At 34.9% G+C, this 23582-nt stretch overlaps 1 long non-coding RNA gene across 3 annotated transcripts in view; it reads left to right on the top strand.

Moving 5' to 3' along the window:
* Positions 1–1903: 1903 nt before the first annotated feature.
* Positions 1904–23582, top strand: part of LOC116226087 (uncharacterized) — a 94434-nt gene continuing 72755 nt past the window's right edge. Inside the window, exons 1-2 of one of the 3 annotated variants that reach the window (XR_016466358.1) lie at positions 5976–6062; positions 7093–7173. This is a non-coding gene — a long non-coding RNA (uncharacterized LOC116226087). Of the gene's footprint in view, positions 1979–5975; positions 6063–7092; positions 7174–23582 lie in introns of those variants that run through there. The other 2 variants (XR_016466359.1, XR_004166232.2) reach the window with 2 other exon arrangements.

The following is a 23582-nucleotide window of genomic DNA, read 5'->3' as shown; positions in this document are numbered from 1 at the left end:
AGAAATTATTACTTTTGCTCATGATATTCCTGTCACCTGTATTTGCCAAAACATTAGAAAAACAAACAAAACATTGGTAATAAAAGTTTCTCTACCTACTTTTAAGGGTTGCCAAAGCCTTTCTGTTAAAATATTGAATTATTTCTTGTATTCTTTAACCTTTTTTTCCTTAACCCTTTTTCAAACTCTTTTCTTGACATTTTCACAACAAGAATTGACATTGTACTCTCAGATTTTGATGTATCAGGCCATGGGTGTTTAGAATTATTAGGTACTAATATAACATCTGGTATTACAAACAGTCCTTGAATAAAATGCATAAGCCTATGTTGTAGGTATAACTGATCCACTAATTGCACATTAGTTTTTAGTTTTTCTGTGCACAATATTGCTGTGTGTTGGCTCTTAAATTATCCAGTTATGAAAAGTCTTTGACTTTTGAAGGGCTGTAAACAGGGTAAGTATTAATTTAAGAAACCTATTGAAAATTAAAAGCCAGCTGTATGTAGTGATTAACTATTTAAAAAATGCGTGATTGATGCATGCTATCAGCAAATGTCCCAGCTAATCTTTAATTTAGATGAAGTAGCTGAGTTTTATTAGTGATTAAAAATATGTATGTTTGTGTATTCTCAATGCTATTTCAGAGAAAAGTCTCTAATATCAGGTTATTTTACTATGCTTTCACCCATAAGCCAATTCCTCTGATATTTGAGATGCACCCATGACGACTTCATGATGGATGTAAAATCATGGTATGGTTGATGTTGGAAGACAACTCTGGAGGACATCTGCTCAAGCAGGGCCACCTATCTCAAGCTGCCCAGGGTCATGTCCAGGCAGCTTTTGAAAATCTCTTGGGAAGGAGACTATACAGCCTGTTCCAGTGTTCTGGCACCCATACAGTAGAGTTTCCTGATTGGACACCACTGGAAAATGCCTGACTCCGTTATATTTAATCCCTCGCTTCAGGTATTTGAACACACTAATAAGTTGTGCATTTGGTGATGTATTACATGTGCTATTTGTGTTTTTCATCGGTATGACTGGTGAGAAAGACATGCATATGAGAATGCATAATTCTACTCTTGATTCCTCTTTTTTTTTTCTTCTCTTTGACTGAATTGGAGCATAAAAGTAATCATTTGAAAGCAGAACTGTAATATAACCACATTACATCATAATATAATGTACTGAAATTAATTTTAGAAAAATGAGTTTAACTCATCATATTCATAGTATAAGTGCTACTATTTTAAAAGAACTTTGATAAAATAATTGATGATGTCTTAAGCATTCCTTTGTTTCAATTAAACAAACATGAGCATTTTCACATAGCTGAGAGTTTGATCTTTAGCCACAGTGTTTCCTGAAATATCTTACTCCAGGAAGGTGGGTTTTTTTTTGATTTTGCTTTCTGAAGTTATTTCCATATATTGAACTTTAAGAGCTCTGAAAAGGTAATGGTGCTTAATCTCTGGGACTACTGTATGCTTGATAGGCCTTACATAACTGATATCCGGCACGGGCAGATGAGCAGGGTGGCACTAGGGTTCTGAAAAAGTGGAGAGGCACTTGGAAATAAAGTATTAATTAAATATTATTACGGTAGAAGCAGGCATTCCTTAAATACTTACTGCAGTATCCAATTTTAGATTTGGAACACATAGTGCATGCTTTCTTCTCTTTTTTCTAAAAATAGTATAACTACTAACAGGATTAGTATCCTAACTATATCCTCTTCTGCTACATGTGAGTACATTCACTGCTTTAGTATCTAGGAACAGATGACGAATAGTGTGAAGGGAAGCCAGGTTTGCTGGGCTGGGTTTGTCTCAGGGCTAAACACCTACCTGGGCTCTTTCCCTCTCCTTAGCAGGACAGGAAGAGAAAACAAGATGGAAAAGCTGGTGGGAGATGGCCTGGCAGTGTCAAAGGAAAAAAAATTTGGACTTTGGGAAAATTAATTTCATTTATTGTGAGTACCCAAGGACCCGGTAATGCTTTTTTACATTATGGAGTAGAAATTGGATATATGTACTTGCTGGTTTGCTGAAACTTAAATAAATTCACATGGTGAGAAGAGACAGTGATCTTTTTATGGTTACACAAAGATTTATCTCAATCATGTTTATTTACAGCAACAGATTTCGCAGTGCTTTACCCAAATTATAGAGGGTGATATCACATAGTTTTGCTGCCTCATCTGAAATGAAGTAATTCTCATCATAAAAACATTTCATGAGCTTATTTTTCTTGAAATATATTGTTCTTTTATGATCTCATGTTTATTATGTAATCAGTACTAGCTTCTGAAAATATATCTATTGCACTGTCCTGCTTGTGACTGAGGCCTCTCTATGTACGTCAGTCTTTGGTGTGTTACTTTTCTGTTTCTCTCTTTGTTTAACTTCTCTGTGCAATAACATAAAGAGCTTGAGACGAAGCTAATAAAATATAATCTAATTGTTATTTTGTCTTGTTGGCACCATAGAAAGAAGGGAAAACAGGGTTGCTATAGGGAAATCTTACAGCTGTAATTTTTCCATGCAACACTGAGTGGTTTTATTTTGTGACAAGAGAGCAATAAAATTTTCCACTGAGGAGGCCAAAACCCAGTTGTAAAATCTACCTTTGTGCAATTTCCTTGTTGGTATTTTCTGTCTGGCTCTAAAGTGGAATAAACCCTATTGCCTGCTGCATAAGCCTACTGAGCACATGAGAAAAAATCCTCTGTTTGAAAGTTTTTGAGCCAAAAAATTGACATCAACACCCAGTCTCACAGACATTTCCTGATACTGGAAGGCCTCTCCTATAAGCAAATGCAGTCATAACCTAATCTAGTGGCTGGCAGCTGACATTACGTTTGTGTAGGTTGCTTTGAAAGTAATGACTCCTATTTATTTCTATGGAAAATACAACAGATAAAGCCAGCACAATAACACTATTAGAGGGAGAAAATTCTCAGCTATAAAATGTTTTTCAACAGTCACCATCAGGAGACATGCATTTTTGCCAGGGATAAACAAGAGCCTGCATGCTGCACTCTATCTGCACCAGTGGAGGTGACTGATGGCACTGCTGAAATGCACCACCAACCTCCTCACTGTGCTCGCATCCAGTGTTTGATCTCCATAAACATTCAGCAAGCATTGATGAATGTCAACGAGTGCCACTTTTACCAGACTATGTAGTGTATTTACGCGTTTTTCTCACTTTGAAACTAATGGGAATTATGTAACTGTCCTCCTCTCAAAATCTGATCTAAACATTTTGTCAAAATCTCAAGAAACTGCTTGTTTTTCCCCTTTCTCCTGTGTGGCTTGAGGGTAGCTTCGCTGAGGTGAAGAGTTAAGATATTTGAAGTTGTATATGGAGGAGCAAATTTGTCTTGAAAAATCATAATATTTGCAATTTAAAGGCAAATACTATTCTATTTGTTTTTATAGTTCCCACCATAAGCACAACTAAGTGTCTCACAAACTATAAGAAGATTATTGCTCAGACTTCTCTTTGTTATGGACAGAAATTGGATTTCAAAATCATAAGCAGGAAGTATGTAGGAAGTATGTTCACATGTATTCACCTCTTCAGTTCTTATGGTTCCTGCAAAGCCCTTGGTACTAACTGCTCTTTGAGAAGTTATTTCTTTGTCAAACACAATAAATTGTAAGAAGAACAAACGTCTGTAAAATTAATTAAACAATTTATTGGGGAAAGAATATAGTATATTACATTTACCATATTGCCATATTACATTTGAAAGTCTTTTTGTGTGTGTGTGTCTGATTCTATACGATAGTAGTACATAAGGTGGCATATGTCTGTAAGAGTACCCTTTCTTTGGTGTATCTGTGATGATAAAAATAATACCCCAACATTTCTTTGTATATCTTTTATCATTTTTCCACTGGTATATTTATAAGTATAATAGGAAATCTTTGGAATTTAGTATTTAGAAACTGAATTGAATAAAGAAGCAATTCTATAAAAAAATAATTCAGACCAGTACTGCATCTAAAACTCACTTCCCCTGCACTTTTCTTACACATGGTTGTGTGAATAATTGGTATTTTCTTCTGGGTTACTCCACAATTTTTAAAAAAATTTTAGATTATCATCTTTAGTAATTGTGTTACTTGTGCCCCAAATGACATTGATGGTTCGAGCTTTAGGTCATTGCAGCCTGCCTTTAAAATATTAATTTTATTCTTGTTCTACAATGTTTAAAACACTGTTATACCACAAAGATAACTGAGCTGTTCTGTTTTTTGACTAGTCACTTTATTTTTATAAAGTTTTTATTCTACATCTTTTCATGAATTGTCTTGTCTAGGTGGCCAATTATTGTCATTAATTTTAGTTAGATAACTTCTGAATTAGTATCTTTGTACCACTTCACTTTATCTGTGAAATTTAAATGTCTGATGCTTTTATCTTCTGTCACTTTTTTCATGCACCTTTAATCACCTTACCAATGTTCAACAAAATTTCCTTTAAAATTGCTTTTTTGCATTTGAGATACTTAGTGAAAATTGACCGGTTTTTATGTTTGGACAAGAAAACCTGAAATACCAAGTGACTCTTCTACAAACATTGCATGTCAATTTTATGTTGCCTCTTCTTTTGTGCGGTAGCACAAATTCAAAGTGATTTCTCAAATTGCCCTCATCCGTATGAACAGCTGATTTTTCAATCCTTATCCAGTGAGGAGTGTTGTCTTCTCACACAAGAAAAAGTGATTCACAAGGAGATTGGCTAAACTGTTGAGATAAGGAGTTTAAGAAACTGATAATATTTATGGCAAAAAGAATCTCAGCTCAACTTCACTTCTCATATTATAGATGTTGCTTAGTAAAATCTTTTAGCGTACATTTCTACCTTTAGTTTCTTATTAGACTGCAGGATTTTTGAGTCTGCAACTTGGGCTTTTGGGCATAACAGATGCAAAATGGGGAGCTTTATCCTCGCTAAATCTTTTTTATTTTTTGGTATTTCTTTCAGTCAGGCTTTCTGTGAGTTTCCTTTTTCCATACCTGTTTGCACAAAAAATTTTGCAAGTACTGCCTTCACAGTCTTGTGTTTGACTTCTAGAATCCAGAAGTGGAGCACAATTATAAAGTGGCCAAATAATTAAGTTCATATCCAGGAAAGAAAGGAATACCTCAAAGACAACGTTTTCCTGTCCTGTTTCCCCATGGAAATAGACAGCCTTGTATTATTTATTTGCAGTCAGCTTAGTAATTAAATTTCTTTGATAGACTTTTTTGTGTATTATGGGAAACATTTCTTTCCAGAAGTATCTCACTCCAAGCATTGGAGGGAGGGGAGATTCTCTGATTTATATATATATACCTGATGGCAAGACTGGGACACAACAGGTCAACTGTTTGCCTGATCAGTTTATTACAAATCTTAGTTGCATGGGGAGATGGTGAAGGGAAGACAGGAGATACAAAAGAGATAGGAAATAAAAAATAACAAGCCACTGTAGAAAGCATAAGGACACTGAGGTTCCAGCATTTCTCCTAGTTTTTCTTCAATTTGAGGAACTCACTTAATAACAGCAGCGGATGGGAGAAAGCCAGGAAGCTTCACAACAAGCAGGCCCCAGGGGGCTCTTTCTTAAGTGATTTTTTTCTCAGTGAATTCTATTGCAAGTGGTTTATTTTCTCAGGGAGTTCCTCTCCTGAGCACTTAGTTTAGTGGGAACCTTTTATCCTCTGCTTCTCAGTTTCTTTTTTTCTTCTTTTCTCTCTGTTAGCGTGACATATCTGACCCAACACATTAGCCAGTAGGGAATGGTGTCTTCATTGCCATGCACAAGTGTATAGGAACTGTTGAGTCACAGCCTGACCAACTGATTGATCACCTGAGGCAAGGACTGAGTCAGCCCTGAGAGCACAGGTGAAGGAGATTCAGCTGTGTGACTGGAAGGGGTGGAGCCTGACTGCACTTCTCCTAGACTCTATGTAAGGGCTGACTGCCACTGGGGAAGGGTCTCCTTCTGGAGATTTCTTCTCTGTGGAGTTTTTCCTGTAAATCCAGATCTTTGGATACAGGTGAGTATTCCTTCTTTGTTTCTTTTCCTGTCTTCACCATGATAATCTTTCCAGCTGTAATGCTAACTGTAACAATAAACATAATCACTTTTTGCAGTGGTCAGCTCCTTCAAGCTGCTCCCCTGAAAAAGACTGCTTGTCCCTGCTTTTGCTTATTTTTATGTTCGTATACAGAAGTATTGTACACAGTGACACCCACCACTCGTTTCATAGATAGTTTGCGGTTGTCAGAGTCTTGTCACCAAAAAGACTTTGTGAAGCAAGCTTTGAGCCAAGAAAAAGAAGGGGGGGGGGGGGGGAAATGACAAGGGGCTCAGAAAACTGTATTTCACAAGAAATAAGTGAGCTGATGTACTTAAGCCTATTAAAAGCAAGTGCAATTTCACTTAATAAACATTCAAGTAGTGCCTTGAAAGTGCCACTGTATTTTACAGTGTAGTGCAACTCCTGCTCAGAGAGCAAATGAATTATGAAATAAGTTTGGTGGTAACTGGTTCCTGAGAGGTATATGTTTAATGACATTTTCTGTCATGCAGTTTGCCAGCTTGTAGGCTAGCTGGTCGGTAAGCAGACCTTTCCCGCTTTATTATAAGAGAAGTACCTGTGTGAAGATGATGGAAGTGGAAGGACCCTGTCAGATTCCTTATAATTTGGGGAGAAGATAAAACTAGGAGTTCTGATGTATCTGAGTTGTACCTCAGCATCTTTAACTGAAAATATATTCCAAATAAGCTGTAAGATCTTACACTGGAGAAGTTGGTACTGTACTGCAGGTGCTTATTCAGAACAAACAAAATTATAGCAGTAGTATTTCTATGTGAAGAGAATAACCTTAGAAAATGTAACCACAGCCACAACTCACTTGCTTTTGCTTTTCGTACTCGGGGAAAGGAAAGTTGGAGATACTGTTGTTGAATCACTGTAAGTCTCACTGTGAAGAACTTAAATGCTGTACTGATGAGTGCTCTGGAAAACTTGAGAGAACTTAAATTTTCTTGTTTTTTTTTTTTTTTTTTTTTTTTCCCTTCAGTCTCTGCTTTCTTGTCTTCACAAAGTGGAACAAAATAAGAATTACAAACCATGCATCATGATTTTGTTTGTGTTTTCTAAGGTAAGGCGGTGCTGAAAGAGGCAGTATCAAACTGAAAGCATCCCATTTCTTTTCTCTGTGTAGGTTAACTTATTCATTGTTTGTAAGAACTCTGTTCGCTATGTATCCCTAACAAAATGTTATTTACATCTGAATGTTATTAAGAGAATAATAAAGCAAGTATCTAGAGTGTATGAGGCAGGAAGGCGTGAAATAATGAATAAATTGGATTTTACCTATTTTTAACTAGTAATAAATTGAGATTTCTTTCTCTTAGTATAGTGTGTAGAGATGCAGGATCTGGCCCTTGTTCAGGAAAGAAACTTAGGAAATCTTAATGTGTCACGGTATTTCTTTTTCTACTTCATATAATGTTTCTAAAGTGTTTGAATTACTTATTTTTATATCAGTGAAATTATGCTCTAGGTGGTAAAGCAATCAGATGTTGAAGTGCAATCTTGAGTACATGCATACTGGCCTTGCAGGGGTAGGTGGAAGCTTCGTATACAAATACAGTAAATGTATTTAGTTCACAGTATGTAAATGGACTGCTGAGAAGATTTTTGTGTTGCACCCTGGTGCCCTTTAATGTATGCATACTGCGATGCTCATTTGTGCCATAGTCCTGTTGTATCTCAGAGGATTTTTCAGTGGCCTTCATCTGAAGATAAAGAAAAGCAGAATATGCAAAATAAATGTGATGGGAGGTTTTAGAAATGTTATTAAGTAATCAGTATTTCACCTGCTGTACTAAGTGGATGCTGCTATTAGTAAGCACTAGAGGATAGATTTTCAGTGAATAAAGACTCAGAATAGCAGAAAGCTTTGATAATAATGTGAATTGCATGTTTAATTCTCTGCATGCCTTACTGAGAATTAGCTAGTAGCTGTATGGGACTTGAGATCAGCTAAAGCTGTCTTCAGCTCAAAGTTTTCATTTCCCAATGTTGCAAATACTTTTTTATTTGGCTTGTAAATCCACAAACACTCTGCTCTGTTATTATACATGCAAATTGACTCTAACTGGATCATTTTGCGTCAGCCTGAGCTGATGAGAAAAGCCTCACGCTAACCATATGCTATACTATCTTTGCAAAGGGAGCAATGGGATATTTTGTATCTTCTCACAGCTATCATAAGGTCCATAGGCAGGTTTTTTTTTGTTTGTTTTTTTGTTTTTTTGTTTTTTTTCCCTAAACTGTTTTAAGGCACCGGAGGAGATCTGGCTTTATAATTCCTATTTCTGAAGATGATTTGCTTCTAGTCTAAAAACAGAGGAAAAGATTTTACAGTGGGAAGCAATCCATGTATCTGCAAAGGGCTAAAAACAACCTCAATAGTTGAGAATTCATCATAAAACTATTTTTTCCAGATTTCATGAAAATTAAACATTGGAATTTATTTCACTTATAATTGTAATTGTAATTCCTCAGTTTAAATGGAGAAGCTTATCTATCTGTTTTTTTTTTTCTTTCAACATTTATGTTGAAGGTCTGTGTACGTATCTTCAATAGTCTTTACTGACTATTGTTTACTTAGTCAGTATTTCCTGTGGTTTCCTCTGATAAAATTTTGACAAAGTTATACCCATTCAAAAGTAGCCCATGCAGGTTTTCTTGGTATATTTTTCTATCACACAGTTTTCTTGATTTTTCTGGTACTTAATAGAATCATACTATTATTAGGCAATTAGAGATTTACTTCCTTTCTTTGTTTAAAAAATTAATATGTGACTTACCTTCTTTTTTTGCGAAAACAAGGAAAAAGTTGCCACGCATTATCTCTTAAGAATTTTAAGATCTGAGTACATCAAAATCAGTTATCCATTAGGGAAATAAAATTCGAACAAAACTTCTAATTTTTTTTCCAAGGAAGTGGGCTGGGGCTCATAACACTAGGCTGTCCGCATTACAGATAAATTAAATAACTGTAATTGTGGTTGTTTTACTCATGATTGTTGTTGCTGATGCATTTACTATTTACTAGTTTCTTGATATTCAATCAAAATAGAAATAATTATTTTCTGAAAACCAGTCAAAATATTTGTGTTTATTTAAATGATAACAATAAAATCCAGATGCCTTGAACTCCATTAAACAAAGGCTTAAATGAATTTGATATTTTTAAAATGAAATAATTTTTCTTAAAATTTCCTTGTCAGCTCTAATAATGAAAAAATAGGCTTTCATTTTTCTTTCAGTTTATTCCATTCAGTAACAAAAGCAGAAGGAAAAAGTGAAGATTTCAACTATTGGAGTAAATGTTTGCATGAGGTATTTTTTCTACCTTGAAGCAGCTCTCTGTATTAAAGTCCCAGGGGGATGAAACTCAGTGAAAAAAAAAAGTCACTTGGGAAACATAATTTGCATTTTCAATATAATGCTTAATAAGCGTTTTCAGGTAATGAGCACACTTCAGATATTCTGTAGCAGTTTGAGAGTTGTTAATGGTGGTGTCATTCCCAGAATAATTCTAAATGTTTAGATCCCTGTGGTGAGTCTAATCACTGAAATTATACATTCTCCATAGTTTATTTGTTGTCCCCAAAACATATTTTTCAGCTTTCAGACAAACTCTTAAATACTGTTAATCAGCTTGGAAGAGGTTAGTTTTCTTAATTTAATTAAGATTTTATTATGGAATATAGGATTAATTTAATTCATAATTTAAGCTAGTTAAATAACCTTGTGGACTTGAATAACGAATTACACTGAGTATCTACTGCTAAAATAAATAACATAAGCCTCTATGTAAAGACTTCTAATCCCTGTAATTAAGGTTCTTAAATATTTTTTACTTTTGTGTTAAAAGAAGACTAGTTCACATGACGTTTACTTAAACATTCTGTAGTACAGCACCTTCTAGAAAAAATGTTGTTAGACATCAAGTGTGAATGTTTTCGATCCACTGACTATTGTTCTGCTTGTGAAAAAATTATAAAGCAGTGTTATCTACTGCACTGTGAACATGAGTTTACAACTTCTAATACTAGACTCCATAGAGACTAATTCTAAAGTAGCTCTAGAAAGTTAGTTATTTTTCTGAAAATTGAACATTGGAAGCAAAACTAATAAAAGAATAACAAACTTCTGATCCCTTCATTGTGTTACAATGTTCAGAAATACTAAGTCAAATATACTTTTATAATTGAGGGTCTGATACCCAAGAATAGTTTGATATCAGTACTATGTTGTGAGAAATGCTGGATCTGATTTTTAAGGAAGAGATTTAGAACAATATTTGAACACGTGCATAATTTTGAATGTGTGAATACTTATAAACCTCAGCTGTTAATGTCTTGTTCACACTTGTGAATGCCACTCGTAAATTTACATGTACTCGTAAATTTACAGTACCTACTTGGATATGAGGTCTATAGGACTAATTTCTTAACAATGAAAACTAAAATTATTTTGAGATTAAATTTGAACTTTCAGTGCCTACATTTATTTTTGATAAATAAATTGCTTAAGATTAAACCAGAACTCTTTGTTCCGGATGATGGCAAAATATGACTTGCGAATCACAGTGCATTGGATACTTCTCTGTTTAGTTTTGCCATTTTAAATAATGTTATGTAAGTTTGGAAAGGCCCCTTCTTTAATGTGTGGTGTTGTCACTGTTTCACAAGTGAGAATGGGATGATAGTACACATGTTCCCATAGTTGCTGTCTTCTAACCTACAAAACACTTTGTCTACTCTTTTTCAGTTCTGTAATGCTAATGGCTCTTTCATCTGATTTGTTTGCACTGATTTATGTTATAGTAACAAAAATGTGGTTTGGAAGTTGTCTGTGGAGTGCTGACAGTTGAACCTGTATTAACAGGTAGGGTCGCTTAATGTGAGAGAGCCTAAAAATAGATAGGAAGAAAAGCACTGCAGTTGCTGATAAAAGGAGGCAATTTCTATCATTGTATGCGTATCACTTCTTGCACCTTTCCTAGTGTTTTAAACTCTGTGTAGTCTTTTCTGATATATGCTTCATAGTCTGTTGCTGTAGCTGTTTATAATTCCAGATTACCTTTGGAGAAATCCTGTATTGACCTTGAGCTGACGAAGATATTCTCATTAGTACAAAGAGCATGTTCCTTGCTCTGTTTTCTGTGTAATGATAGTGTGAAATGTGAAAACCCTTGGGATGTTGAGTGGACAAGGCTGTATACTTCTGCAGTTTACCTTTCTCATCATGAAGTTGATCAGTGAGCTGTAACGGAGAGAGAGAAAGGACAGGAGCATGAGAGAGAAAATCAACTTACAGAGAGCAGTGTCGATACACATTGATTTAACACAACAATAAGAGCTTTTAAGAGACGCTATACAACAAAACAATAGATTTTCCATTTTATTACAATATGAAGAGGAAAAAGAACCTATAAAAAATAGTTGTATAAATTAAATTAGATAGCCAAGAGAGAAAAGTATATTTAACAAGGAGAAAAATACTGCTTTGTTTTTGAAGGAATCAGAAGTAAATATAGGGAAATTAGTTCTATTCTCCAGCCTCACTAGCTTTCACAGAAAATACATTATACAAAGATAAAAAACTGAATATATGTTTTATATAAACATGTGACTTTTCCAAAGATGAGGAAATTACATGTACATGAGGTTAGATAGTGCTTTTTTCTTTTTTCCTTAATCCTTGAGGGTGCTGGGAATTATTCAGTTGGAATGTCTGCAACTGTTGTGGGTGAAATATTAATTTCACCTATCTTAATTAGAAAAGTAGTTTGAGAGTTCTATGCTGTATTGCTTTTTTGGTTAACATATTTTGGGAAATATCTTTCTTATTCCTTTGTTGAGCCTTGTTTTCTTACAGACAAAGGCCTTTTTCACCTGGAGTTTCCACTTCAGTTTCACTTAATCAGCTAGCTATTGAAAGCATTAGTGCCCAGAGAATCCTATCATAAAGTCATCCGCACAATTAATCTGCCTAGATTCTGATACTGACTCAGTTCCCTCTGGCACATCTTTGGCATTGCTGCCTATTTGCCAGCACTTATTCTTTGTCTGGAAGGTACTGATGGTTTAAACATCTGTAGCTGTGTAGTAGAAGGACATTCATGAGAACGCACAGATGTGAGTCTTGCAGAATACAGCCTGCAAATCCTTTTTGCTGCTCAAGTCTTGCAAGATTTGTTTTGCTGTAAAATGCTTATGCAGTAGTTATGCTGGGTGAGGGAACTAAATTATGGAAGCGTTGATACTGCTATAGGGAACCTAATAAGACTCTGCTAGCACTAACAACACTGCAGTATTAGTTCAGCCACTAGTTGTGCTATATTTAAAATGCCCAGTTCAGAAAGTCACCAGTGTAATGCAAGGACTGTCTTTAGGATGCTTTGGATTCAGCTCTTAATGTGTAAAATACATTGGCATTAAAGGCTTCAGGTTTAAAAACAGTGAGACTGGTTCGGGTGTTCAGGTGACAGGGTGAGGGGAAAAGGCCTCAAGTTGCACAAGAGTAAGTTTAGGTTGGATGTCAGGAAACACTTCTTTGCAGAAAGGGTTGCTAAGCACTGGAATAGGCTCCCCAGGAAGGTGGTTGAGTCACCATCCCTGGATGTATTTAAAAGCCGTTTGGATGTGGTGCTCAGAGACATGATTTAGCACAGGGTTCTTAGAGTTAGGGTAGGATGGTTAGCTTGTGGTTGGACTTGATCTTTAAGGTCTTTTCCAACCTGAATGATTCTATGATTCTAAGAGTTCTATGAAAAAATTCCTAGCAAAGACACAGAAAAATTTTAATATGTCAACAAAGATCCCAGACTTTACCACAAACACACTTATTCTCTCTGTAGACTTTCATTTATCTTGTTTATGCTTACTGTACACCAGCAAGGGTTGAAAATGCATTCTTAAAGCCAGACTCTGCTCATGCGTTCTCATTTTAATACTATTTCTGGAAATTGCAAACCTAATGCATTAGTGGCCAGATAATGTTATAGACAGATGAGCTTACCATGTAGATTTTTCAAGTATCTTTATAAATTTGTTAAATTGTTTAGTTAGAGTATTATAACCCACAAAAGAGCTTATACAATGTGAAGTCTGTTTCTCGAAGTGCTAGCTAGAAAATGTGAATTTACTTGTGTTAAGCAAGTTATCCAGGCAAAATTTTAATATTCATTAAAACTGATGAACATGGAAACAGATCTAATTACATGAACTTAAGTTTATTAATGACATTAATAATAATACAGAGAAGGCAAATTTGGCAGCAGCACCTGTGTGTCAACTGCTTTGCCATTTTGATACAGTGCATGCTTAATTGAAGTGTCAATGTCACTTAATGCCTTAAAAAATCTGTCTTCACTCCAGTTAATGACAGTCAAAAAGGTAATTAAAATGGACTCAGCTTCTTTATATCTTTGAGCTTTGTTATATTTTAATAATTTCATTTCTTCTTTCCCTGAAATTATTTGTATCTGCTTAAGTAATTTTAGTATAAAGGAAAGAACAGAAATAGGCCAATACATATTTAATTCTGACCTATAGCCTCCTTCATGGATTTTAAATCTCTTATGCTTTCAAATTAATGGTAATTTATCTGAATAAAGAATCGTATTATATATGCCAGCAGTGCAGTTGTGACTAATCAAAGGATAATATTAATTCTACAAAACTGAGGTTTCCGATTGTGCACCTTCATTTATATGAAAATGTTTGTATTCAGACACTTGCACAGGCCTCTGCTAACATAGTGTATGTAATTGGATGTAACCTGAAATCAGCAGGGGGTTCAGTGCTTACCATCCCCCTCCTAACAAACCTTTTTTTTTCCAATTTAAAATGATTCAGTGGAATATTTCTGTTGAATGAAGTAGAATAAACAAACAATAAGCAGATTCAAGGATAAATTTGGTTGATAAGTTTTGATGATAAACCAACCTTTTGTGACACCTTAGTTAAAACAGAATAGCAATTGTAAAACTATTAAAAAAAATAAATCAAGTTTCTCAAATGGTTAGAATGAAAACATCTACAGATGTCCCTTCTTAGAATATTTATTCACAGTTGGAACATCCTACATAGTTTCACCATTTTTTTTTCTACAGTTAAGGCATTGGCTGAACTATAAGGACCATTATATTTCCTTTCATTTTCTATAGTTTCTCATTTTATCATGCTTCAAACTGAGATTTGAATTCTCTGAAGCAAAGGCAACTTCTTGTTCTTGTGGAGTCTGAGTACAGTTATTGATGGTAAAATATTACCAACAAATCACTGAAATACTATCCTGCTGGAATTAAATTAGCTTTGTGACTGAGCTAAACTCATTTAGTATAAAAGTTCTGTTGCAGACTAATAGCATATTCCTCTCACCCAGTCATTCAGTCCAGAGCTGCTCCAAGATAGTTACTTGTTAATATAGGAAACTATTTTTGGACTTAAGATTTTTCTTAAGCAGATAGGTAGTCTATGGATGGCTGCAGAATTCAGTCTGAAACTTGAAACATATAGAAATTCTGCTAAAATGAAGAGCTAAGTACAGTGATGGCTTTGCATTGGTTGAGAATCTTATTTCATTCTGAAATTCAGAAACATAATGCTGTCACAACAAGATTGTAAATTTGAAATAACCGTGTTTTGTTCTTCTAACTGCTGTTCAGTTAGTATTTGATTAATCTGTTATATTGCACTAGAAAATTAATATGATTTCCAGTGCAATGTTTTATGCATTTTATTCTTCTAAATGCATACTATGGTATAAATATGTATTTCATTCATTGAAACAAGTATGGAGATAAATGTTGAACAACAATACAAATTATTTAATTTGATCTGGAATGCTACTCCACTGTGATTAAAATACTGCAACTTTACTAATGATCTTAAGGAGTTGAAAGCTGCTCTTCCTGTGAAACAAAGTAATTGCAAAGCCCATTCTTGATTTATTTTTTTCATCCTTCAAATGATGACAAAATTTTCTATATGTATCAGTGACCAACAATGGAAGTAGTTGATGCTAATATTTCCAATGATAAGAAATATAAAACCTATTTCATTTTGATTTACTTAAGGATGCGACCATACATTTTTGAGCTTTACAAGTAATATTTTCTAAAAATAAACAACAAAACTAAGTAAAAGATGGTAAACAAGAAGACTAATTCAAGTGTTTCAGTGAGGTTTCTTATGAGCCCTGTGTAACATACTTCTTTAGAACCAAATCCAGTCCAGAGAGACCAGATCATCAAGTACTCATGTGCTGGGAAAAATGAAGGGGTGGAGACAACTTTAGGCTTGTACATCTTTGCTAGGAGAATAACTCAGTGTATTCTTTAGTTTGGTCCTGTACATTCCTAGTGGGTAAGAATGCACTGTTAAGAGACCGGAGTATTTATTACTGAGGACTAACATCCTGATTGTTTTTTTTTTCAATGTTCTCCAATTTTGTTGACTTAGTGTATTGATCACTTGATGACATGAGCTAATGAAGGTGTCAGGCATTTGTGTGAAGTTGAAACCTTGGTATTTCCTTGATGTTTGTAAACAAAATGTGTATTTATATTCAAGAAATCCTCCTTTGTTATTGCCTAGAGTTGGAAAACTGGTTCATTTGGAAATCGCTGATAGAACTGTGGAAAAACAAATGCTGTGATTAGCATCCACGTTCTCCCCAGCATCGTCAAGAATTTGGCATTTTGGTGCAAGAAAAATAAAACATTCTTAATGTTATATTTTTCAGTTCAGTGTTTAAATATGAGATTCTTTTCTGTAAGTGACAAAATTTCATTTCATATTTTATAGAAATAGCATTTTTAATCCTCCTTAAAACTAATTCAATCCTCGTAGAAGATTTTTGCTTCTATACAACCTCCAGTAAGCATTAGAAAAATTTTCCTGTAAATAATTCTTTTTGTTCAGAAATTTGTTTTGATTATTTTTTTTTTTACCATTTTTCACGTTTTATTCTCAGTGACTGAGCGTTAGGGATAGTGGTGTGTAGCATCAAGTGAACTGTTGGGTTAAATGCTAAAATTTTGAATTAGCTACAAATTACCTAAATATTTAATATTGGTTATCATATTTAAGCGGTGTTTAAGCGCATAAGGTAGATTAAGACCAGAATGCTGAAGCAGAGGGGATGCTCAGCTCTGGTGATTAATAATAGCTTTACATTTTACTTATTATCCTGATATTAGTTGAAATAGAGGAGATAAGATGGTGTCATATTAATGACCTCCGTTATATTTTCTTTCAGCATGGATGATGAAAGTACAAAGTACATAAACAGTCCTTTAATTTTTGTAGTGTATAGAATACATAGAATGTTTATGTTGTGAATACTAGAAAACTTCTGTTTTTGTGGATAATGGGTTGAAATGATTAAAGCTGGGAAATTGAGGCAAAGAGCTGAAGTGTTTTGACAAAAGTTTGTTCTGCTTCTCTGATGAAAGAGAACGTGTTTGGTCTCTCTTCACTTTTTGACATTACTAAGACAGGGAATTAAGTTCCTCTCTTTCAATTCTGGCTGATTAGAATGGATTTACACCAGAGGTTATAGAGGAAAACTTTTAACTGCGCCTGGCAGTATCTCAAGTCTTCCTTATAATAATTCAATGTCTCAGGAGGGTGAATTCTAGTAAGTAGAAGTGACTTGTCAAAGGCTTTGAGAAGTACTGGACGAGGCAGTGATGGAATCTGGATCTCCTGGTTCCTAGTTACAATATCTCATTTGAATGTGTGTATATAAAACGAAATCCTTGTAGTGCATGTGGTGCATTTAACCTTTGTACATCTACAAAATGATCCTTCATATATCTTCTTTTATAATAGCAAAAAGTTCCAAATACTAATAAGAGTTTTGAGTTTACATTTCATCTGGATATAGGTAACTATCTTATAAATATTAGAGTACTGCCCGTCTTCTATGTGCTGTGGACCTCTGCAATATGCAGATGGGCAAATTAGGGAACACAGCTGAAGATGTGGTAAAAGTTCTCAAAAAATGAGTACAACAAAGCTGAGGAACATCTAACACTGTGCTGAGCCATGATGACAGAACTTTGCTTCCTTTCTGAAGAAGATTAGAAGAGAAAAATGTGTGTTTTAAGACTAGGTAGATACGTAAAAAGTAACGAGTAAGGAGATCCCTAGCAGGCAGGCTAAGCCCAGTCATTAGTCTGAAGATATTACAGAGGCACTGTTGATGAGACTTTTGAGCTGTATGTTCTGGAAGAATTTGAAGTATAAAATGGAAGTCATTTGTATCCCTTGTGAGAATGCAACCCCTTCTGCGGCTTTCAGGTGATCATTTTTTATTTTTTCTTACTACTCTTTGCTTTCCACTTAATAATTTTCTATTAACTTAAGTTTTTCAGCCTTGCATACGTATTTGTAAATCAGCAAAAGGCATGCAGGTTCAAGCTTCCTTGAACCTTTATGTGAACAGATCAGTATTCTGACAGATTATTTCTAAGGATGCTGTCTATAAAATATGAATATCTAAGGTCTGTACTAGAGGGGGAAAGAAAGGTTTGAAACTGTCGATTTTCCAGATGCCGGAAGAGGGAAATCTATTGATACCTGTTTAATTCACTCTCTGATCTGTGTTAATGGTGGTCCTGTGTCCCTACTTTAATTCTTCCATAGTATAGGGAAAAAAAAAAAAAGCATAGTACTTTGGGGAATAAAGCAGTACATAAAAACATGAGGAAATCAGAGCCCATCTACTGATTTAGTTTGGCTCAAGAAGAAGAGGAATCATTTTTTCCACTTGGGAAAGTCAGAATCAGCCTTGTTCATGTTGCAGGGGTACTCCTTAGGTGAAAACCTGTCACTTACTAAAAATTGCAATGAGAATTGAGATGAACACCGTTCACTTCTCCATAGGTGCCCAACAATTCTGCATCCTGTTTACTAATACTAGATTTGCAGTGCGTGAATTAGGTGAATCTGCTCTAATTTAGTCTCTAAGCTCTTTGGAGCATGGCTGTGACACTTGGATTCCAGCACAATGGGATTTTGAGCTTTTTTTAGTCCAGGCACAATTGTAAATAGAAATGTTAACCAAAAGCTGTATATTTTCCTAAGCTGATTACTGCCACTGGAACTTTATGCCGATGAGACAGAGGTCGATGTAAACAGTGATCTCCAATTGGAAAGGTGAAATACTTTTCTGTAACTTTAACTATTCTTTTGTATTTTCCTGAGACAGATTGCTAAGAACTGTTCAGATTATCACTTTTTTACATGCATGAGGAATACTTGTCCTGCAAACCAGGCAGCGTGACACAACATTCCCCTGACAAACTTAACAGTGTGTGCTTTGCCTGAGATGTGTTGATATGAATCTAAATTTCAGTTAGCAAATGTTTATGTGCTTGGGCCGACATTAGCTTCTGAACTCATCACACTCCAGAAAAAGGAAAGGAAGAGCAAATTCAGCAGCTGTTTAACAAATCTAGAGGGCAATAAATAAAGTACAAGCCACAGTGGTTTTTGTTGTTGTTTTCCAGAAACTTGAGAATATTCCTATTTTTTTGTTTGTTTTTGAGAACCCTGCCTGTTTGGTGATTTAAAAAAAAAAAAAAAGCATTACAGACAAAATAAATAGCAAAATATTATCCAGATCCATAGGAGAGGTAAAATCTCTTCTTTATTAACTTTTTGCTCACTTGAGACCAGCAGGATTTGACTTGCAATATCATTTACTCAATAGATTGTATGTTTCATGAAAAGATGTGCAGCTGTGTATGACACATGAAAGGATAATAGTACGTACGCAGTATTTAGCAGCAGAAAACCAAAATGCACATTTCCTTGATAATATTAATGGAGCTCTTTTCTCTTAACAAAGCATCAGGGAGCATATATTCACAATGCGTGTTACAGAAGCTTACATTTCCTATTAATTATTTTGTAACTGAGTTTCTTTCAACATGAGACATAAAAGTGAAGGGCTTTTTGTTTTTGTATTAATTGGTGTCTTTGTGATAAAGCACTTTTTGCTCCTGTGACTGATAAAATAATCAGCTCCTGGGTGTGTATACAGCTATTCCCTTAGGGTTCCCTTCAAAGACTACAAATGAGGCAGATTTTCATATGCATGAAGAATTGGTTTAGTACTCTGACACGTTGTTTGATAAACACTTCTGAGACATACCTTAGAATATGCTATGTACAAACCAAATAGTATATTCTTTTAAATTAGAATTACTTTGTAAATTAAAAAAAAATCATCAGCTCCTCACTACAGAAGATCATTGCAACCTTAGTTTTAGAGCTTTGGCACATTGATATATTCTGATTACTTCTGGTATGCGTTGATGTGATATAAAATTTCTTTTAGTCTCAAGATACATAGATTGTAGATCACATTTCTGTACCATTTCTTGAGTGTGCATTGATATTGGAAAGGAGCCAAATCTGGCATCACTATCCAAAGATCTGTATGACACATAGTGTCAAATAGTGTCAGGAATTGCTTTGAAAATGAGTATTCATGGTTATATTCAAATAGTGTATTTATGACTTTGATAATTGGCTTGAACTTGGTACACAGAATACCGTTAATAAAAAAAAAAATAGATATTCAGTACATTACCTGGATGTCATTTGGACTTGGATCAAAACTTGTACAGCTGCTCTTAATCATATTTTACAGAATGTTGATAGATGTTAGCACGGTATCATGTAGTATTTGTAGTTAGCTCTGAAACAAAAATTACATGGGGTTATGTTAATCAAAAAACAGATTAACTCAGCCATAGTGTACCTTTATAGCATTTGCAGGACTCTTAGAAAAATCACTGGTGTATTTGAAGTTGGGGGGGGGGGGGGGGTGAAGTAATGAACAATTTACCTTTATAAATCAGATTTCATTATGAAACTAATGCAGAGTGCATGAAGTGGGAAGGAGTGGAAAAGGTCAGAAAGAAGAGCTGCCTTACAGGATGGACTTTTTATCAGCTAAATAGTGACATTAATTAACTGGGTTTGAAATGCATTTTCTTAAAACATATAATCCTCTTTAAGGAGGGGAGACAACAGCAAATGATCAGGCTGTTCCTGAGCACACTTGAGAATACTTGTTTTTTTTTTTTTAAAAAAAAAAAACACTTTACTAGTGTAGGTGACACACTGTTGCTGTTATCACTGCTTAAGTGCACCACCCACAGCCTCACTATGCTCACATTCACTGTTGGGTTTCTACAAACATTTACTAATTGTTAATGGATGTCAACGGGTGCAATTTTTTTCTGTAGGGAGAAATTCATTTCCACACCTTTGCTTCGTGTTCACTTCCGTGTCAGGCGCCATTTTGTTAGACTGCCCCTCTGTTACCATCTGTCACATGGTAACAAAATGGAACAAAATACTGAAAAGAAGATTCAGCCTCTACTGCTATACCACCAACGTATCCTTGCGATGTTGTGGGCTAGCATAATAAAATAGGAGTCATTGCTTTTGAGGCAGCACTCAGAAAATATGTAATATAGTTAATGTTTATGTAGTAAGAAAAATTATTTTAGTTCTTAGGGTAGATAAAACACAAAAACATTAAAAAATGCAATAAAATTGCAAGTTTAGTGGGATATGTGATGTTTTTGTGAAGCTAATGCATCACCCTGGTTTGATGGCTGTGATTGCAATTCTTAGTGAGTTTTCAAGGTGTTCACTAAAGATTTCTGATGAAATTTTAGTCATTTTGTACTTTATCCTTTAAAATAGTAGTTTGAAAATGTACATATTGCCAAAAAGCAATGACACAAACAAGGTGTGAATGTGAACTGAGAGCTACTTCTCTCTGGCAAAAGAGGTCTTAAGTCTGATAAAGAGATGTGATCAAATGTTTAATTGCAACTCTTCACCTTTCATTTGATAATTCACAAGTGATGTATTTACGCTGACTGAAAATGGAGTTGCAAATTAAAAAAAAAAAAAAAAAATAGTTCTTTCAGCAGTCTTGAAACCTATTTTATCATAATGGAAAGCATGGCTGCATATTTCTTGATGTTCACAGGACTATGTTTAGCCAAAGTATCAAAATCTGTAAAATTATTTGTCATAATTTGAGTTAGCACTTTGCTGTTCCCTGTGCCCTGGTTTCAGCCCAGACAGTGGTAACAGTGCACTGATATTTGGTTGGTGCTGAGGGGCTGGGCTGTTGAGCAGGGCAGAGCTGCTGCCATGATGGTGTGGAGCAAGGGGTGAGACTCATTGTGAGCAATGCCAGGCCACAGGTTGGACATGCCTAATGTAGAGGGATGGTATATCAATTAAATGTACTTTATTAAAGGCTGTCTCCAACACTGGTTTTTACCCTTTTGTCTTTCTCATAGGAGTCCTTTAATTTTGTGGACTTTGGGGCAGTGTTTGTAACTGATGTATTTTCTCAATGGAACTTGATGTCTTTTTTTGAAGATGTGACCTAAGTAACTTGCTTGCTATATACTGATTGACATTTTGTGTGGAAATTTTTGAGATCATGGTCTTGCTTCATTAGGCTTTTGTCATTTTCTTGTCTTCTCCTGCCAGGTATTGTATTGTCACTAAGGATGAGTTTGATACCTGCCACTTCTGTTAGTGTTGTATATGCCGTTGTCTGAAACACTTTCAGTGCCAAAGGAAGCTACCCCTAATGAGGAGACTTTCAAATAATACTGAAATCACCTTCTGTTTTGCCAGTATTTATGGGTTTGTGAGTACGCTATGTTCCCTGGTGTCTGAGAGCCCATAGATGATGGAATCTGAGGCTTGGAGGTATTCATGTTACCAGTATTGCTTCTTTCTTTGAACCTAGGGTTCTGTAAATATGTGAAGTGCTTGGGTATTTTCTTTTACGGTCTAATTGCTGAGCTAATTCATCCTGGTAATCCTTCTATCTTTTTAACACGACTGAACTATGCCATACTGTGGAGCTCTTTGTTTGCCTTAGATCATCTTAATCTTGAAAGCATGATTCTCCAGTACATCTCAATCTAATGGTATTTGCACTCTATGTAATATCTCAGAAGACACATTTTGCATTTAAATGTGTCAAAGCACACTATGCTTGTCTCTTCCTCCTTAGTTTTCTGTACTGTGATGCATCCTATGATAAATTCCACTGATACTAGGATTTCTTATCACTTTAGAAATAAGTTCATTCTTGATTTTTTTTTTTTTAAAGAATTTAACTTAGAAAAAGATAAGTATCTATTTGACATCTTAAACTTTGTACCAGAATTTTACATCAATTTCTTCTTTCTGTTGACTGAAGGGTGAGGACATCCAGTTCAATCTGCATACCAGCTTTTACTGTTTTGTGTTATACAGCAGTTTGAGGTTATATAGTAGCATATCAACACTGCCCTTGAGGTTAGACAGACAAATTTGTAACAAGAGGCCTGACAGTAACAGTGAGGGCCCATTTTGCCTCATTTACAGGTTCTTGACAAAGCTGTCAGGATAGGTCAGGTCCCAAGGTGGGCCAGTGGGAAACCCAGCTTCTGGGTACAATGTGAGCCACTAATGACTACGTATTGATTGTCAGTGGGGTTTCTTTGTGAATTATTTCATGTTTTGCAGGGAGTAAACTTCAAAGTCTGCACAAAAGAAATTTCCTTGACATTTGAGGAATTTTTTGTGGCAAAACAAAATCTCTAAAAATAGCTTTTCATCTTTTCAGCTGGAGTTATTTTCCCTCTGCTTTCTTCATGTGAGAATTCTTTCAATAAATGTTCAGTGATTAAGTTTCCTGCCCAACATTGTCTGTGTATTATATATATATATATGTATACATATATGTATTTGTGTGTGTGTATGTATATATATATATATATATATATGTATATACATATATGTATGTATATATATAAAAGATTTAAACTAAAAAGCACTTTAAGTCAAAATTAAGGTTTTTTAGAAGTTTTGTCTTGGTTGAAATTACTTAAGCTATCTTGCGTAGTTCCTAACCATTGCAGTATGTACAAGATGAAAACATCTTGCTGCTATGTAATGAATAATTAGGCATAAGAGAAAGGGATTTGGAATAAAAGGTGTTTTTTCCTCTTTCCTGATATTTGATTGACATCATGATTTACAAACTTTCGTATTCAAAATCTTATTCTGAAATATATTACAACTGCATTCAACTCAGGAATCCTTTGCCTAGTGATTGAGTGGAGTTTGTCTGGAGGAACAGTAATATATGGTACAAGCTACTAGTAATCTTTACTTTTTTGTGAGGGCAGGTGCTGATGAACACAGCTAAAAAGAATGGTTTACTGGCAATGCTGAATGGAACAGGTCCAGTGCACCTGGCACTTGTTCTAAATCATTGGTGAATTACTTTGTTTCCCTTTACCAACAAATGTTGTCTTCCAGTTTTTATGATCCTGTCTGCAGTAGGGTTGATTACATTAGAGCACTGGAGAGGCAAAAACAGTTATGTTTTTATAATAGTTTTGTTCTGAAATGTGAGTTTCTGACAAAATAT

Source organism: Phasianus colchicus, chromosome 4 (assembly GCF_987193195.1).
Source record: "Phasianus colchicus chromosome 4, bPhaCol1.hap1.1, whole genome shotgun sequence".
Classification (NCBI taxonomy): Eukaryota; Metazoa; Chordata; class Aves; order Galliformes; family Phasianidae; genus Phasianus; species Phasianus colchicus.
Note: the sequence above shows the minus strand (reverse complement) of the source record. Positions and strands in the feature narration are given on the sequence as shown.